This window comes from Myotis yumanensis, unplaced genomic scaffold, assembly GCF_028538775.1.
Source record: "Myotis yumanensis isolate MYYU_CA2020_CCGP unplaced genomic scaffold, mMyoYum1.0.hap1 SCAF_3, whole genome shotgun sequence".
In the NCBI taxonomy this organism is placed as follows: Eukaryota; Metazoa; Chordata; class Mammalia; order Chiroptera; family Vespertilionidae; genus Myotis; species Myotis yumanensis.
In genome coordinates this window covers 182,601,181-182,608,748 of record NW_027223754.1, presented here as the reverse complement: position 1 = coordinate 182,608,748, position 7,568 = coordinate 182,601,181, and the positions used below count along the sequence as shown (strand labels likewise).

At 41.5% G+C, this 7,568-nt stretch overlaps 1 pseudogene; it reads left to right on the top strand.

Annotated features, from left to right (window-relative positions):
- The first annotated feature begins 3,062 nt into the window (after nt 1-3,062).
- On the top strand, nt 3,063-3,949 carry LOC139006477 (mitochondrial fission factor pseudogene; annotated as a pseudogene).
- The last annotated feature ends 3,619 nt before the right edge of the window (nt 3,950-7,568 follow it).

The following is a 7,568-nucleotide window of genomic DNA, read 5'->3' as shown; positions in this document are numbered from 1 at the left end:
GCCAATTCTTTGCATGTCTTTAGAATCTAATCTTCCCTTTTGTTACCATCTCAATTCTGCTTCTGATTTCTTTTGGTCTCCTAACATAGTCCTTGCCCACACTCTTTTCATTCATATGTCTTGTGTACCACTGACATATTTATCTTTATAAGAAACTCTTTTAATCATACCATCCTGCTCTTAAATAAGGACTCCCAGGTACCCTCATATATGTATCTAAAACCCATAACTTAGCAAGCAGGATGTACCACAATTTCACCAATCCTTATGCTCAGTCTTATATCCCCATGCAAACAAGTGCCTCCAACCAAGTCATGCCACCCATGTCCCTTACCTTTCTTTTGCTTTCTCCACTTACCTAAGCTTCTTCATTTGAAATTGTGTCTCCCTTCCTCTGCCTATACTCCAGATCTCTCCCGTCTTCGGATCCCACCCTTGAAGGTTTCTTCTGTATGTTTCTTTTCCCCCACACCATTGGAAGCCATGGTAGCCTTTCCCCTAGAGATTTCATGCCAATAACTATGAACCTCTGTTAGCAGTGCATCTAGAACTATTGCAACAGAGTGGGTTTGGAGTCCCACTTTGTTTTATTATCTGCATATTAGATTTGCATGATTTGCCTTCTCAGCTTTTACACTTAAGAGCAGGCACCAATCAAAGACCAATAAAAGGCCATCTGTCTACACATTGTTACTCTTTCTACTCCAGTTTTTTCTTAAGATTTTAAAATTGATATATTATATACACACACATATGTATATTACACTGCAATATGCATAGAAAATTTATTCAAAGAAAAAATGACTTATTAACAAAGTTTACTTTTTTGCATATCCAACTTTTGCTTTATATTACTTTCCTATGTTTGAATGTTTTTATCATGAGCAAGTATTACTTCTGGAAAAAAGAGGCAGACTGATGAACAAAAATAGATCCAGAGACAGAGCATTGAACAGACCGTCAAACCTCAGAGGGAAGTCTGGGGAGAGCTGGAGAGGGGGGTAAGAGATCAACCAAAGAACATATATGCATGCGTATGAGCATAACCAATGGACATAGACAGTCGGGGGGGGGGGGGTGAGGGCATGCGCTGGGGAGTGGGAGCAGCCAGGGAGAGCTCAATGGGGGGAAAAGAAGACATATGTAATACTTTAAACAATAAAGAATTTAAATTTTTTAAAAAGCGGTGAAAAAAAAGAAAATGGTGATTTCTCAGGTCAAGGAAGAGATAAAAGGGAGAACAGAGAACTGAATAAAAGAAAGAGGTGTGAATGAAGAACAAGGAAACAAAGGCTCTGGCCAATAATAAGATCTGAAGTCAACATCTGGATGATGACGTGGTGGGCTAGGCTCCCACTGTTGCTAACTGAAGCTTTAGTTTCAGTCCCAGTCACATTCTAGCTGTGGTCCTATGTCCTGGGACAATGAAGGAGGAAGAAGATAAATTCCAGGTGGCAAGGGCTTTTCATGTATTTGCTTTCAGCTGCAGAGGAAGCCTTTGTGTTCAAAATCTTGGCTCATCTCATAGAATGCCCATCTGCATTTTCTGCCAGGCGATGGGTTTTGTGCTACAAGAGGCAAGTATCACAAGTCATTAATTATACCAGATGGTGGTGGAAGACTTAATAGACAACATAAATCTGCTGGGGAAACAAACATCAACAAATCACTTCAGGAAATAGCATCCATCCATATATCATTCAGTCACTAGTTTTGCCACAGTGGATATCAGTCATTGAAGTTGGTACAATAGCCATAAATTAAGTAAGTCATCCAGAAATACAGATAGGAAATTCCTATTTTTATAAAATGTAAGATCTCAGAATGACCAATTCTAGGAAAAAAAATAAAAGTTTCCTCTATATTTGGTCAGAAATATAGCTCAGTGTGCAGCAGTCATAGTGCAGGCTGCATGGAGCCCTGTGAAAACAGAACATTCATGAAAAACATACTTGTCACAGTGGCAGGTACATGGAACCTGTGACAGTTACCATTCTGAGTAGAAAATGATACTGCACTAAGGGACCAATAATGAGACCAAAAGTTATATGTTGAATCCTTTGGTAGGCCAATTTTCATTCGTCTATTTGTTTTCAGCCTATGTTGTAAATTGGCCCTCAACTATGACAATAAATCTATCTCTATTGCTGGAAAGCTACTCAAATGGCTTATTCTGCAGATGGCAGGTCAGTAGAATCATTTTGGAAATGAAAGAGAGCCAATCATTATGAACACAGAAGATACCTGTAACTCCTATCAGTGGGGGGAAAAAATGTTAAATATTATTTCAAGAATCTTACCTGTTGTTTTGCTTTTGATATGAGATAGAGATACCACATAGGACCTAGTAATAGCTTACCTCCCACTATTTTCCATAGAATACTATCTTGGTCTATCTTCCTTTCATCACCTGACCACAAACTCCTCCAGCTCACCCACCATTCTTGCATCCCTCCCTGCTCCCTGCTGATGCTCCTTTGCCCCCAATACCTCCTGCTGGAGTCTGTGGTCAGTGGCCCTCACCAGGGACCCTCCAATTGGCCCAAGGGTTCAAAAGTAGCTCTAAATCCAGTATGTGTACATTGAAGCAAATTAAAGGACTTCATATGAAGCACAGAAGCAAACAATGCCAAATAGCAAGTAGTAATGGTACACATTTCTGGAAAAGCAATTTCCGTGTTATTATGTACACCTCCCCAGAAGTTCAGATCTGTAGGGGAATTGTTGTGTAAAGTGAACTACAGGGGAGCAGAATTTTAATAGTTATTATAGACATGTATTTACTATATTAAAAAAAATGAGTAGCCCTAGCTGGTTTGGCTCAGTGGATAAAGCGTTGGCCTGTGGATTGAAGGGTCCTGAGTTTGATTCCAGTCAAGGGCACGTACCTCAGTGCAGGCTCCTCATCCGCCAGGCCCTGGTTGGGCAAGTGCAAGAGGCAACCAATCGATGTGTCTCTCTCATATCAATGTTTCTCTCTGTCTTTCCCTCTCTCTTCTGCTCTCTGAAAATCAATGGAAAAATATCCTTGGGTGAGGATTTAAAAATAAGTAAGAAAAAAAATGAGTAAAAGAAAACCAAGGGACACACCAATAGGAAGAGTGAATGGGGCAGCATTTTATTCTCACACTGCTGCTGAGATGGTGGGAATTAGAGGAACTCAGTATAAAATGAAATACACCTACTAGTAAGGTATTGGTCAGCCAATGTGGATCCATTAAAATTAAAAGCACCACCACCAAATGCTGACCTGGAACAAGAATTCCAAAGAGTTCCAAATGCTACTATGATTATGCAGGTTCCAGAGAGGGAATAATGAAGACATTCCATTTTCAAGACCAGCAGGCCTTGACCTCTGGCACTAAAAATCTTTAAACTCCTGGCACTAAAAACACCACCTCCTATAATTGACCTAAGTGGAAGACCACTAGATATTCTGGATTCAGAAAGACCTCCTCCAAACCCTCAAAATGAAGAAATCCATGCAGTTGGCAGGCTAAAAAGAGAGCGCTCTATGAGTGAAAATGCTGCTTCCCCAAACAGACAGCTGGTCAGAACTGACTCCATGTGTCACAGGTCAGATTTTGTCCCAAGAAATAAGATTTCAAGGTTTCAGAATTCTGCACCAGGGTACACTGTAAGAAGACTAACTGAAATACATGGTCAAAGCCCTGTGTTGACTGATGGGTCTGTGGCCATCATTTCCAGTCCTCACAATGAGTGTATCAGGTATGACATCGCAAATACAGAAACAATTGAAGGAACTTTAGATGACATGACTGTTGTACGTGCAGCTTCATTAAGACGACAGATAATCAAACTCAATCGACGTCTACAGCTTCTAGAAGAGGAGAACAAAGAACGTGCTAACAGAGAGACGGTCATGTGTTCAATTACTGCAGCATTCTGGCTGCTTAATATCTGGCTCTGGTTTCGCCGCTATAGATAACCTCCCCTCCAACTGAGCCACCCCACCAAGGCTAACTTAAAAAAGGAAGGAAGGAAGGAAGGAAGGAAGGAAGGAAGGAAGGAAGGAAGGAAGGAAGGAAGGAAGGAAGGGAAAGAAAACTGTCATCTTTTGAATTTGTCTAGTTCAGCATTAAACATTGAAAGAACTCACCATAGTAGCTCATGAAGAAGAAATATGTTCTAATGATCTTGCTAGCTTGCCCTGGAGATTACAAAACATCATCCTGTTAGTTCTTTTCCATAACACTTGTCGTCACAATATTTTTAGCACTTGACTTTTCCATTGTGAGTAAAAGGAATACCTTTTAAAGTAAATAATAGTAGTAATATCGTCATGTGCTGCACAACGATGTTTCAGTCAACAAAGGACCACCGAAACCACGGTGGTCCCATAAGATTATCCTGGAGCGGAAAAATAGCCTATCCCCTAGTGATGGCTATGTCCTAAAGTCATGGCACAAGGCATTACTATTTTGGGTGCGTCTCAGCTTATGAGGAGTTACGTTATCAGTGAGAAATGCCTGGAGGCACTCACCTGGGTGGGTTTAGCTTCCCACAGACTTCACTTCTTTCTAAACCAACGTTACAACTGGACTGGCCCTTGTGGTTCTGATTAGCATAGCTGATGCCCTTCAGCTACAGCCATCAGGAAATGGATGCAAAAAAGAATTTATTAGTAAAAGGCCCCTAAGTTGACAGGTGAGGGAAGGACCAACATGAACTTTACCGAGGCTTCTAGAGGCCAAGCCTGGGAGAAGTATCTATTCCTCCATCCACATTCCATTGACTAGAATATAGTCATATTACCCCACCTAACTACTAGGGAAGCTGAAGTTTAATTTAAATATAACTTAACTGTGTGGCCAGGAAAAAAGAAAACAGGTCTTGGAGAGGATATAGTGATGTTCATCATGAAGGTCTGATAAGTAAAATAAAAAATCATTTTTAGTACTAGAATGGACTCGATGGGAGTTAGTGCCCGGACCAAATAACATCAGCAAATTCTTCTAGAGTTTTGTGGGGCTTTTTGTGTGAAGGAAGCAGCATTTCCACAAGATTGTCAGACAAGCGAAATAATAAGAAAGACGATGGAGCATTCTCTATTTCTCTAGAAAATAAAGAAGGCTTTCTCCTGTAAAGGCTGGAAGCAAACGTGAAACTAAACTCACCAATGGAAGGTAACTTAGTCTTAAACTTTCCTTTTAAGTCTATTTAGGTTTAACTTTATTTCCCATAATTGCTCAGTCATTCAGATTGTCTCCCCTGTCAGAAGGTGTCTGAGTGTGGAGTTGAAGAGGAACTTGGGGGAGGGGCTCAGGGCGTGGGTCCTGCACTGTGTGCCTGACCCTCCCTGACCTCTGTGAGGCTGTTTCTTTTCTTTTCTTTCTTTATTTTTTTTAAATATGTTTTTATTGATTTCAGAGAGGAAGGAAGAGGAAGCAAGAGAGAGAGAAACCTCAATGATTCTCTCTGAATCATTGATTGGCTGTCTCCTGCACGTGTCCCGCCCCCCCTCCCTCAGGGGACCGAGCCCCCAACCTGGGCATGTGACCTCCTGGTTCATAGATCAACATTCAACCACAGAGCCACGTTGGCTGGGCATGTGAGGCTGTTTCTCATCCTGTCTGGGCACTGGGCATTTTTCTGGTATCTGCTGCTGAAACCCACAGGAAGGGGAACTATTAGTAACAACAAACAAACAAAAAAAAAACATGGTATTCATGAGAAATGCTTAACATCTTTAGTCATAAACAGGCTCTTAGAAACCACTAACAGAGACACTATAATTCAAGGATACTGGAAAAAAAATGTAATAATACAAATGACAATTAAGGATTAAGAATATGTGATGATTGAGCTGAGCAGTGACAGAAGAATTTCTCTGTGATATCACACTGTCACAGGATAAGAACACCGATAGCTAACGTTGCTCAGTGTTGAACTGAACTTGGTCTTGGTTGGATAGAAGAGGAACTGACTCGTCCTCTTTTCCTCTGGGAGCCTCCCTTAACTGTTGCAGCCTGCCACCTGGGATGCACCCTGTTGGTTGTTCCTCTGAGAGGACTTGAAATCCCAGCCTGTGCCCAGGGAAATCAGCAGAAAGCCCCTCTTCTCTTCTGTACCAGAACCTTCTCTTGTTTTTCACGCCTCTCACCACAGGGCTTGCCCTGAAGCAGGGAGGAAGAAGGCATAGACCCAACCACATTCTCTTTCTTTCCTCTTCGGCACTTACCCTGGAGATCGCTCATTCTTTCCTATACAAACAGCAGCCTCCGACCTCACTGCCTGTATCCTCTCTCTTCCTGAGATCCTAGTATGATATAAATGTCAGAGCTTCAATCTGAAGGAGTTTGAAGATGTAGAAATCCTTTTGTCTCTCAACAAACCTTGCCTCTCAGGAGCCCGCTTTTACCAGAGCCCTAAAGGTGTCTGTGCAATGAATAGTCTTTTCTGTCGTTCCTCGGAAACATTGAAACCCTGGTTCTTAGGTGAAAAACCCCCGGACATTGTAAGGGAAGGAAGATACATCATTTCACTGTTTCAAATGCATATCTATTTCACTCTTAAGGAAAACGGCTAAAAGTATTGATGATGTTTCATTCCCACACATGTTCTCCCAGTACCACTTGTAACAAACGTTATCAGTGGTATTTGGGGATATCATAACTTTCCCCTCCAGGACAAGGCTAGCATCTTGGATGGCTTTCAAATCCAATATAACGCAATCAACGTCCCATAATTACTTCTCTGGCCCTTTTTCCCAGATAAGTGTTGAGTAGTGTCCATTGTCTTGGAGCCACACTGAGAGCATGAGTTTGGTTATTTTCTTTTTTTTAATTTAATTTAATTTTATTTTATTTTATTTTTATTGCTTAAACTATTACAAAGGGTATTACATATGTGTCCCTTTTCTTTCCCCCACCCTTGACAATCCCCTGGCCTCCCCTAACCCCCAGTGTCTTATGTCCATTGGTTATGCTTATATGCATGCATACAAGTCCTTCGGTTGATCTCTTACCCCCCTCCCTCCTGCCCCCCAACCCTCCCCGGCCTTCCCGCTGCAGTTTGACAATCTGTTTGAGGCAGCTCTGCCTCTGTATCTATTATTGTTCAAAAGTTTATAATGGTCTCTATTATCCATGAATGAGTGACATCATGTGGTATTTTTCCTTCATTGACTGGTTTATTTCACTTAGCATAATGCTCTCCAGTTCCATCCATGCTGTTGCAAATGGTAAGAGTTCCTTCTCTTTTACAGCAGCATAGTATTCCATCGTGTAGATGTACCACAGTTTTCTAATCCATTCATCTACTAATGGGCACTTAGGCTGTTTCCAGCTCTTAGCTATGGTGAATTGTGCTGCTATGAACATATGGGTGCATAGATCCTTTCTGATTGGTGTTTCTGGTTTCTTGGGATATATTCCTAGAAGTGGGATCACAGGGTCAAATGGGAGTTCCATTTTTAGTTTTTTGAGGAAACTCCATACTGTCTTCCAGAGTGGCTGCACCAGTCTGCATTCCCACCAGCAGTGCACGAGTGTTCCTTTTTCTCCACATCCTCTCCAGCACTTGTCGTGTGTTGATTTGTTGATGAT